The sequence below is a fragment of the Apodemus sylvaticus genome, chromosome 10 (genome assembly GCF_947179515.1).
Source record: "Apodemus sylvaticus chromosome 10, mApoSyl1.1, whole genome shotgun sequence".
Lineage (NCBI taxonomy): Eukaryota > Metazoa > Chordata > Mammalia > Rodentia > Muridae > Apodemus > Apodemus sylvaticus.
The window spans coordinates 41,618,735-41,629,612 of NC_067481.1; positions in this window are offsets into that span (position 1 = coordinate 41,618,735).

Sequence of the window (10,878 nt, forward strand, 5' to 3'; positions counted from 1 at the left end):
TTTTGAGAATGTTATGAATGTAATTGCTTTCAAAATTCCCTTTTTCAACCACTCATTGCTGTGGTAAAGAACTGCAGGAGATGTAAGTGTGATGCCTTTACATGATCGGTTTTGTTTTTTTATTAATTAATTAACTTTATATCCCAGTCACATCCTCCCTCTTCTTCCAGTCCCACCCTCACAAATTCCACTCTTGCAGGGAAAGGGACTCTCCCCTTGGGTACTACCCCATCCTGGGACATCTAGTCCCAGCAGGACTAAACTTGTTCTCTCCCACTGAGGCCTTACCAGTCAGTCTAGCTATAGGGAGGGGATCCAATGGCAGGTAACAGAGTCAGAGACAGCCCCTACTCTATTTGTTAGGAGACCCACATGAAGACCAAGCTATACATCTTCTACTAATTATTTAGGGGGCCTAGGTCCAGGCCCCACATGCTCTTTGATTGGTGGTTCAGTCTCTGTGAGCCCCTACAGGCCCATGGTTAGTTTACTCTGTAAGCTTTCTTGTAGAGTCCTTGACCCCTCTGGCTTGCTCTATCCTATCCCTCCCCCACTCTTCCAAATGATTCTCCAGGCTCTGCCTGATGTTTTCCTGTGGGTCTCTGTATCTGTCTCCATCCACTGCAGGACGAAGCCTCTCAGGAGACAGTTATGTCAGGCTCCTGTCTGTAAGCATAGCAGAGTATCAGTACTATCAGGGTTGACTCTCTCCCATGGAATGGGTTTCCAGTTGGGCCAGTCATTTGTTGACTGTTCCTTCAATCTCTGCTCCATCTTTATTCCTGAATTTTATTGTCAAAGTCTAACCTTTCTATATGTGTGGAACTTGTAGGTGACTTTTAAGAACTCTCTACATATTTTTCATTCAAGTTCTTTTATTTTAGATAAATATTTTTGCAAATAATTTCTTCCAATCTGTGACTTGTCATTTTCTCAACAGCATCTTTCATAAAGTGGAAGATTTTTTTCATTTTCATGAAATCTAATCTATCAGTTGTTTTCTTGTGGTGTGTAGTTTTGATGTTGTGTCTATCAAGTTAATACCAAATACAGTCACCTATTTTTTCCCATTTAAAAAACTGGGAAGTCACTTATTTATTGATTGAGGATTTCCTACATGTATACCATTTGATCACACCCACATCCCATTCCCTACCTTGCAATTAAACACCATCCCATATTGACCACCACTGTCTCCTCCTAGTTTCATATGTTCTCTGTTTTTCAAATCCCATGGTGTTCACACAGCGCTGTATAGACTGAGTTTAAGCAGTAGATATACTTATGTCTGTGATTCGCCTCACATTAATTTCTGTGAAAAGCTTGAGGTCTATGTTTGGATCCATTTTCTTTTTGTGTGTTCACCCAGTTGATAAAATCCATTTGCTGAGAATTCTCCAACGAATTGCCTCTGCTGCTTTTCAAAGGCAATTTGTGTGGATTTATTTCTGTCCCATTGATTTATTTTCTATTATATCATCAGTCCCGGGGCATATTGGTGACTGTAGCCCTGTGGTAAATCTCAACGTCAGGTAACATGAGGCCTCTGGCTTTATTCTTTATTCAGTGTTGTATGAACTCATCTGGCTGCTTTGCCTCTCTGTATAAACTTTAGAACTACCCTGTCAAAATCCATCAAAGAACTTGATGTGATTTTGATTGAAATTGTGTTGAGTGAAGAGGTCAGCTGGGAGGAGCTTGGAGGCTGACAGACAGTGTTGATTGACTCTTTCACCTGCACACAGAGATCTCTCTATTGGCTTAGCTCTTTCTCTCTCATGAAGGTTTGTGGCTTTTCTCATGATATTTTTCCCTATGGTTAAGTCTTATGTACATGATTTTTCGTGGTACTGTAAATGATAACATATCATTAACTTCTTGTTCATTTGTGACATACTGGAAAGCTATTGAATTGCACATCATAACCTCACATTCTGCAACCTTTCTATGATCATAAATTAACTGTAAGAGCATTGTTGTATCATTGTTTATTCTTTGTGATTTTCTGTAAAAGACAATCATGTTTATCTTAAATGCAACTTAGTTTATTCCTACCAGTGTACTTTTTGTTTTCTTGTCTGGGCTAACGAGTCAAGCAGGACTTCCACCGATTTGGTACTGCAGGTGTGAAAGGGAGCATCCTTGGTCTGCTAGTCTCAATCTACAAGAACATTATCAACAGTGAGTATGGAGTCAGCTGCATGTCTAGATAGACATTTATTAGGGTGAGAAGCTTCCCTCTACTCTGAGTGTGTTGAGAAGCATTTGCTATTTCAGTACACTGAATGGATATAGATGTGATAGATTACCATCATAATTTAAAACAATTAAAGATAAATATATATATATATATATATGTATGTATTAGATATGTAATGTAAATAGATAGGTAGAGAGAGAGAGAGAGAGAGAGAGAGAGAGAGAGAGAGAGAGAGAGAGAGAGAGATTCATGAATGATATCATATGCCTGTGAGAGAATACTCACTTGTGCAAGTGTTGTAAAGTATTGAACTGGTGATACCCTCAACCACTTTTCCACCTTATGATGGGAGATAAGGTTTCTTCACTGAATCTGGTTCAGCTAGTGGTTCAGCTAGCAGGAGGGACCCAGGTGCCACCTGTCTCTGCTCCCTCCTGAAATTTGGCATTACAGACCCATGCCACCATGTTCCTGCTTCTTATGTGGGTGTTACTTGGATAGCAAACACATGTCCAGCCAACTGTCTCCACAGCCTTTCCTACATGGAGTAAATTACATTATGTTGTGGCATATAACCTTTATACATGTTGTTGGGTTCTACCTTCTAAACTTTTTCTGAGGCACTTTTGCTGAGACAGTCTGTGTTTGTGTTCCTGAATGTCCTGTGTTTTCTTATGCTGGCCTGTGCTATCTTTCTGTTGTGATCTGTCATTGGCTTATGTTAGGTCAGGAAGAAAGCCAGGTGGCAGTGGCGTTAACTCTCCCTGCCTTGTAGGCCCAGAACAGCTGTCTTCCTGTCCTTAGGTCGTGATTTGCAAATCTTCTCCCTGCTTTTACATTTTTTGAACAAGCTGTTTTACAATTATTCATTACTTAAATATCAATATCAAGTGGAGTCCACTAATGTACCCATCATGGAGGTCTTGGTTCTTATGGGTTAGAGAATTATTGTTTAGCCAAGTGTGTATGTGATATGGGGGTACCCGGTTATCTCTTCTTTCCTCATGTGAGCTTTGGTAGTGGGTATTTCAAGTTTTTCTTTAAGCTCCAGAATTTGGGAGAAGAGTTGCTCACACCTAATGCCTTCATTGTCCACAGCATCCAGTGGTGTGATAATGATGGCCCTTCTTGTGTTTCTGAGAGTAGTAATTTGTACCTTTGGTTTCTTGTGGTACTACTAGTTATAGATTTGTAGATTTGTTTTGGGTTCTTTTTAAACATTGGGCTTTGTTTGTTTTTGTTTTTTTTTTTTTTGGATTTTCCTTTTGTTTCCCTATTTTCTATTCTCTGTTCTCGTTTTTCTTTGCCTCTGTCTCTGAGGCACTCTTCTTCTTCTTTTTCTTCTTCTTCTTCTTCTTCTTCTTCTTCTTCTTCTTCTTCTTCTTCTTCTTCTTCTTCTTCTTCTTCTTCTTCTTCTTCTTCTTCTTCTCCTTCTTCTCCTCCTCCTCCTCCTCCTCCTCTTCCTCCTCCTTCTTCTTCTGTTGTTGTTGTTCTCCTTTTCCTCCTCCTTCTCCTTCTCCTCCTCCTTTTCCTCCTCCTTTTCCTCCCCCTCCTCCTCCTCTTCCTCCTTCTCCTCCTCCTCTTCCTTTTTCTACCATTGTCAGGTGGAAACTTGAGCTGTTCATTTTAGATTGTTCTTATTTTCTATTCCCATTCAGCATTACACATTTCCTTGTGGTTACTACTTTCGCTTAGTCTAACAAATTTTTGCTACTTTGTGTTTTCGGCTTTGTACAAAGTATTTTCAACTTTCTCTTGAGACCAATTGCTGGATTAATGCATTATTTAGAACTATGATGTTTAATCTCCAAGTACTTGGAGAGTTTCTATCTTTCTCATGTTGACCTTTAATTTAATTTTATCATGGTGGGGAAGCTTTTGTTATGTAGTTTCTATTCTTCTGCATCTACCAAGCACAAGTCTTTTTGTAAATGTTGCACACTTGTTAAAAATAATGTGTGGTTTGTTTTCAGTTTTTATTGAAGAAAACCTCTAAATGTCAGTTAGACTCATATTAAATCCAGATGATCAGTGATGTTGTTCAGGTCATCTAGCCCTGATGACTGTCCTCCCAGATCTGCGAGTGACTAAGGAGGGTGCACTCAAGCTTCACCTGTTATATGGTTGGCATCTGTCATCAGTTGTGGGAAATTCTCAACTGCTAATGTTTTACATGTTTCCAATCTCCTCCATTTCCATTGATATCCCCTCTATGCACACAGAATATCCCGTTTTATTTCCTCTTTGCATCTTAGTTCTGGATATTTCCATGGGCTCATCCCTATGTTTGCTGGTTCATTCCTTGGCTCTGTCCATTCTGCTGGAGAGTCCAAGGATGATGTTACTTTGTGTCAGGATGTTTTGATCCTTGAGGCATCTTTGTACTGTTTTTTTTAATTACTGTTTCTCATCTCTGATGACATTTTCTTACCCTTTGCAACATAAGCTCTTACCATGTTGCTCATAGTTAATGTAAGTTCTCAGAATGATTATTTCAGATTTTTTCTGCTACATCTTCATCAGGCACTATGGCTTGCTTTTTCCTCCCAAGTCTGTGCATTTCTTGTCTTTTGTTATGTTTGTGATGTTTTGTTGAAATCAGACACAGAGCATTGGGAGATAGGAACTGAGCTTAGTCAGGCTGTAGAGTTTTTGCAATCTGTAGACATGGAAATATATGCTTAGGTCTTAGTCAGTGACTGTCCTCCACCCATACCCTTGATTCTTTACCCCTTTCTACTTTTGGGGGACTTGCTGAATCATCTAACTGGGTGTTTTATATTCCCTGTGTAGATAAGGTTCTAGGAAAGCAACTTTCTTTTGGGACTAGTAGAGAACACAAAGCTCAGAGCATTTTTTTTTTGTATTTTTTATTGATTAAGAATTCCACACATGTGTATATGTTTTAATCAAATCTGTCCCCATGCCCTTCCTTCCAACCTCCCCTGTCTCCACTACCATGTTTACCTCCAAGTTTCATGTTTTCTCTTCTTTTTGTAAGCCCATGGAGTCCACTTAGTGCCATCTGCAAATTAATGCATGTAGGGCCAGCTACTAGAACGTGGATAGCCTCTCATGGGTGGCATGTCAAAAGAAAACTGGCTCCTTCCAGCAACCATCAGTTGCCAATAGATCCTCAGCTAAGGGTAGGACTTTCAGACTGACTTGTTCTTGTATATGTTGTCATGGCCAATGTTAGCCTATATGTGCAAACTCCCTCTTGTATCTCTGTAGTAATCCACTGGCTTTGGCTCTTATCATTTTGCCAGCTCCTCTTCTGCAATGATCCCTGAACCTTGGGAATTGGAGATGTGATGTAGATGTCACATTCAGGATTCAGCATTTCACAGTCTTATTCTCTGCATGTTGTCCATTTGTGGGTGTCTTAGTTGGGATTTTACTGCTGTGAACCGACACCATGACCAAGATAACTTTTATAAAGGACAACATTTAATTGGGGCTGTCTTACAGGCTCAGAGGTTCAGTCCATTATCATCAAGGCAAGAACATAACAGCATCCAGGCAGTCATGACGTAGAGGAAGCTGAGAGTTCTACATCTCATTTCAAAGGCAAACAGAAGACTGGCTTCCAGGCAGCTAAGAAGAGGGTCTTAAAACCCACTCCCACGGTGACATACTTCCTTCAACAAGGCCATACCTACTCCAAGAAGACAACACCTCCAAATAGTGCCTCTCCTTGGGCCAATCATATTCAAACCACCATAGTGGGTTTTGTGTTAATCAATATTGTAAATGTGACTTTTATTTGTCTGATGTAATTGTCATTTTCAAGACTTACCATCTCTGTCTGTTAACCTAAGCATAGTTCTAGAAACTGCTAGCCTCTAATCTAGACCTAGAATGTTTTCAGTGTCTGAGATTTGCTGCTGAATAAGCTTATCCTTACTAATTTTATTTATTTATTTATTTATTTATTTATTTATTTATTTATTTAGGACTCTGGCTGGCTGATTCAACTTAGCTGTTCTTGCTCAAAGTCCTCTCCCAGCTGATTGATTCAATCTGGCTTCTTCTCAGCCTCTGAATTGCTCTACTTCACCTCAAACTAACTCTGGTAATTTGTTCTAATCTTTTGGCTCCTTCTAATTTTTGGCTTGTTCTGTTTTTACAAGTATCTAGTTTGTTCTCTCTCTCTAGCCTATCTCTGTACAACTGTTTCTGTAAAACTGCCTTCCCCTCCCTCTGTCTCTGCACTGTTCTCTTAAGTAGCTTCCCTTTCCTCTCGCTCCTTGTGAGAGTTGGGAAGATCCTATTCAGTCAGCTCTTTCTCTGATTCATCACTTTTGTCTGCCATTCAATTAGATATCACTGTCAAACATTGATGCTACTTTCAACAAACTAACAGTCTCTTCATAGTTTGGGGTTAAAGGTATGTGCTTAAAGAATATCTATATTCCAACCACAGGGGTTAAAGATGTGTGCAAAGGGATGAGCCACATCACAACTAGAAACAGATATTATCAGTAAATAACACAATCTTGGAGTTTACAGTGTGATCAAATACACTGCAACACACCATATGCTGCAAAAAGAAGCTTCCCTAGTGAGAGTTCAGAGGTATGAGCATGTATGGGTATAAGGATCAGTCTTTAGAAGTTGATTAAATTCTATGCCCACTTAGAAGCAAGTTCTTCCCTAGAGTCTATGACTTACCTAGTCTCAGGGTTTTGTCCATTTTCAACAGTGCCAGGCATAAGTTGTCTTTTGGATAAGATTTTAAATCCAATCAAAAAGAGGATGGTTACCTCCATAATATCCTTACTACTACTGCACAGGTATGGGGATATCTTGTAAGGTCAATCATTACTGCAATTTATAGTATTCATATTGGAGCCAAACTAATGATTACTGTTCTTTCTGGGCAGAATGCATAGAATCTTCCAAACTATCTTTTCTTCAGAATGGCAGCATTTCTTTTTGAAATGGACATTTTCCTCTGTCTCTGATAGAACCATGAAAGAAGATTTGTGTGATTTTACTCTGTAAACCTGGTAGAGCCCCCAGACAAAAAGTTTATGTGAGGGTTTGGACTTACGTCCTCATCTGGTGGGTAATTAGCTCCTCTACAGTTCCATTTTTAAGATCCAACAGTTGCTAGCTGAAGTTCAATCTCCTAACAGGTCATTTTGGCTCTTTGACTCCTGTTTCTGGCAAGCTGGTTTTGTATCCATTCCTGTTCTGGTTGTCTTGAAGAGCTCTGGCCTTTCTAATAATTACTAGTCTTCAGTTGATTCAACAATTTTTTTTCTTGTTAGACAGGAGTGGTCTCTCCAATTTCTTTCCTAGTAGAGAAGTTGGAAGTTATAGAAAATCATATGTTGTTTTTCTTTCCTTTGTTCCTTAGTAGAGCATCAATGCAAATCACTTGCCATTTTTCACATGTACTCTGTCATTTTCTTACTCATTGGCACAAGAATGGCTTGGCTTTTTTTTTTTTATTAGACTGAACATCATAAATGCCTCCTTCTCGTCTGTGGCATTTACTTTTAACAATACCTTTCACCAAGCAGAACTTTCCAACAGCAATGAAGTTCATTTTTACCACATTTCCCTGCATTTCAGCTCTTGCATTTTGAGTAATTTCTGATCTGAGGTCTCATATTCTCAGTTGGCACGTTAAGACTTCTGACAAACCATTAAGTATGCACCAATAATCTTGAACTTTAAATGCTCCATAAAAGTCTATATACACCGGCACAGTAAAATTAATTTATTCATTTTAACACAGACAGGAATTATGAGATTATCTTTTTAACGTTATAAATAGTATGCATGACAAAGCTGATACAACATTATCATTCATGTCTCCATTTAATTCCACAGCTAAGGGATTAATAAATCAAATGTGTGGATATTGTAAAAACCTCTTATTCAGATGATTACATTGTTGGAAAGCTTGCCCTGACACTAAAATATGAGTCAATTAGAATTAAGAATGTTGGGCAACTGTGAAAAAGACATTTATTAGTTAAAAGGTGAAGTTAACCTATGATAATAGAGGTCACAATGGTAGTGTCTGTTGTAGGCACTGATAGAAAGGAGCCTGGAACATTCTGCATTTTGATGTATTAATGTTCTAGCTCTCCAATTAAGTAGAGATAGAAATGCTGAGGTTGTATCAGTTTTATTGGGAGGATTGTTTATAATTATGTTGTGACCTGAGTGGTGGAAAATTAGTTGCTTATGCATGTGAAATACACAGAATGGTGCCTTTTAAAATACTTGTACCTCTCCATATGTCAGGTACACTCTGAAAAAAAAGTACAGATAATTTGCATAGATTTTATTTGATCACTTAAAATACAAATTTATTTATTTAAATTATATCTCTGTGCATATATGCAAAAGGTGTGTACTGGTGCCCAAGGAGACTGTTAAACATGGAGATGAGAAGAGGATGTTGTATCCTCTGGAACTAGAGTATGTATCAGGAACTGAATTCAGATCCTATATAACACCATATGTATATCCTATATAACTATGTTCTTGCCCTTAACTGCTGATCCTTCTCTGCAGCCTTTTCATGGGAACGTAACCAGTAATTCTTCTAGCCAGAGAGGAATTGTGAATGCTATAACATTTTTTTCATTTTTTTTTATTATTCGATATAATTTATTTACATTTCAAATGATTTCCCCTTTTCTAGCCCCCCCCACTCCCCGAAAGTCCCGCAAGCCCCCTTCTCTTCCCCTGTCCTCCCACCCACCCCTTCCCACTTCCCCGTTCTGGTTTTGCTGAATACTGTTTCACTGAGTCTTTCCAGAACCAGGGGCCACTCCTCCTTTCTTCTTGTACCTCATTTGATGTGTGGATTATGTTTTGGGTATTCCAGTTTTCTAGGTTAATATCCACTTATTAGTGAGTGCATACCATGATTCACCTTTTGAGTCTGGGTTACCTCACTTAGTATGATATTCTCTAGCTCCATCCATTTGCCTAAGAATTTCATGAATTCATTGTTTCTAATGGCTGAATAGTACTCCATTGTGTAGATATACCACATTTTTTGCATCCACTCTTCTGTTGAGGGATACCTGGGTTCTTTCCAGCATCTGGCAATTACAAATAGGGCTGCTATGAACATAGTAGAACATGTATCCTTATTACATGGTGGGGAGTCTTCTGGGTATATGCCCAGGAGTGGTATAGCAGGATCTTCTGGAAGTAAGGTGCCCAGTTTTCGGAGGAACCGCCAGACTGATTTCCAGAGTGGTTGTACCAATTTGCAACCCCACCAGCAGTGGAGGAGTGTTCCTCTTTCTCCACACCCTCTCCAACACCTGCTGTCTCCTGAATTTTTTTTTTTTTTTATTTTTTTTTATTTGATATAATTTATTTACATTTCAAATGATTTCCCCTTTTCTAGCCCCCCCCACTCCCCGAAAGTCCCGTAAGCCCCCTTCTCTTCCCCTGTCCTCCCTCCCACCCCTTCCCAGTTCCCCGTTCTGGTTTTGCCAAATACTGTTTCACTGAGTCTTTCCAGAACCAGGGACCACTCCTGCTTTCTTCTTGTATCTCATTTGATGTGTGGATTATGTTTTGGGTATTCCAGTTTTCTAGGTTAATAACCACTTATTAGTGAGTGCATACCATGATTCACCTTTTGAGTCTGGGTTACCTCACTTAGTATGATGTTCTCTAGCTCCATCCATTTGCCTAAGAATTTCATGAATTCATTGTTTCTAATGGCTGAATAGTACTCCATTGTGTAGATATACCACATTTTTTGTATCCACTCTTCTGTTGAGGGATACCTGGGTTCTTTCCAGCATCTGGCAATTATAAATAGGGCTGCTATGAACATAGTAGAGCATGTATCCTTATTACATGGTGGGGAATCCTCTGGGTATATGCCCAGGAGTGGTATAGCAGGATCTTCTGGAAGTGAGGTGCCCAGTTTTCGGAGGAACCGCCAGACTGCTTTCCAGAGTGGTTGTACCAATTTGCAACCCCACCAGCAGTGGAGGAGTGTTCCTCTTTCTCCGCACCCTCTCCAACACCTGCTGTCTCCTGAATTTTTAATCTTAGCCATTCTGACTGGTGTAAGATGAAATCTTAGGGTTGTTTTGATTTGCATTTCCCTAATGACTAATGAAGTGGAGCATTTTTTAAGATGCTTCTCCGCCATCCGAAGTTCTTCAGGTGAGAATTCTTTGTTTAACTCTGTACCCCATTTTTTAATAGGGTTGTTCGGTTTTCTGGAGTCTAACTTCTTGAGTTCTTTATATATATTGGATATTAGCCCTCTATCTGATGTAGGATTGGTGAAGATCTTTTCCCAATTTGTTGGTTGCCGATCTGTCCTCTTGATGGTGTCCTTTGCCTTACAGAAACTCTGTAACCTTATGAGGTCCCATTTGTCAATTCTTGCTCTTAGAGCATACGCTATTGGTGTTCTGTTCAGAAACTTTCTCCCTGTACCGATGTCCTCAAGGGTCTTCCCCAGTTTCTTTTCTATTAGCTTCAGAGTGTCTGGCTTTATGTGGAGGTCCTTGATCCATTTGGATTTGAGCTTAGTACAAGGAGACAAGGATGGATCAATTCGCATTCTTCTGCATGCTGACCTCCAGTTGAACCAGCACCATTTGTTGAAAAGGCTATCTTTTTTCCATTGGATGTTTTCAGCCTCTTTGTCGAGGATCAAGTGGCCATAGGTG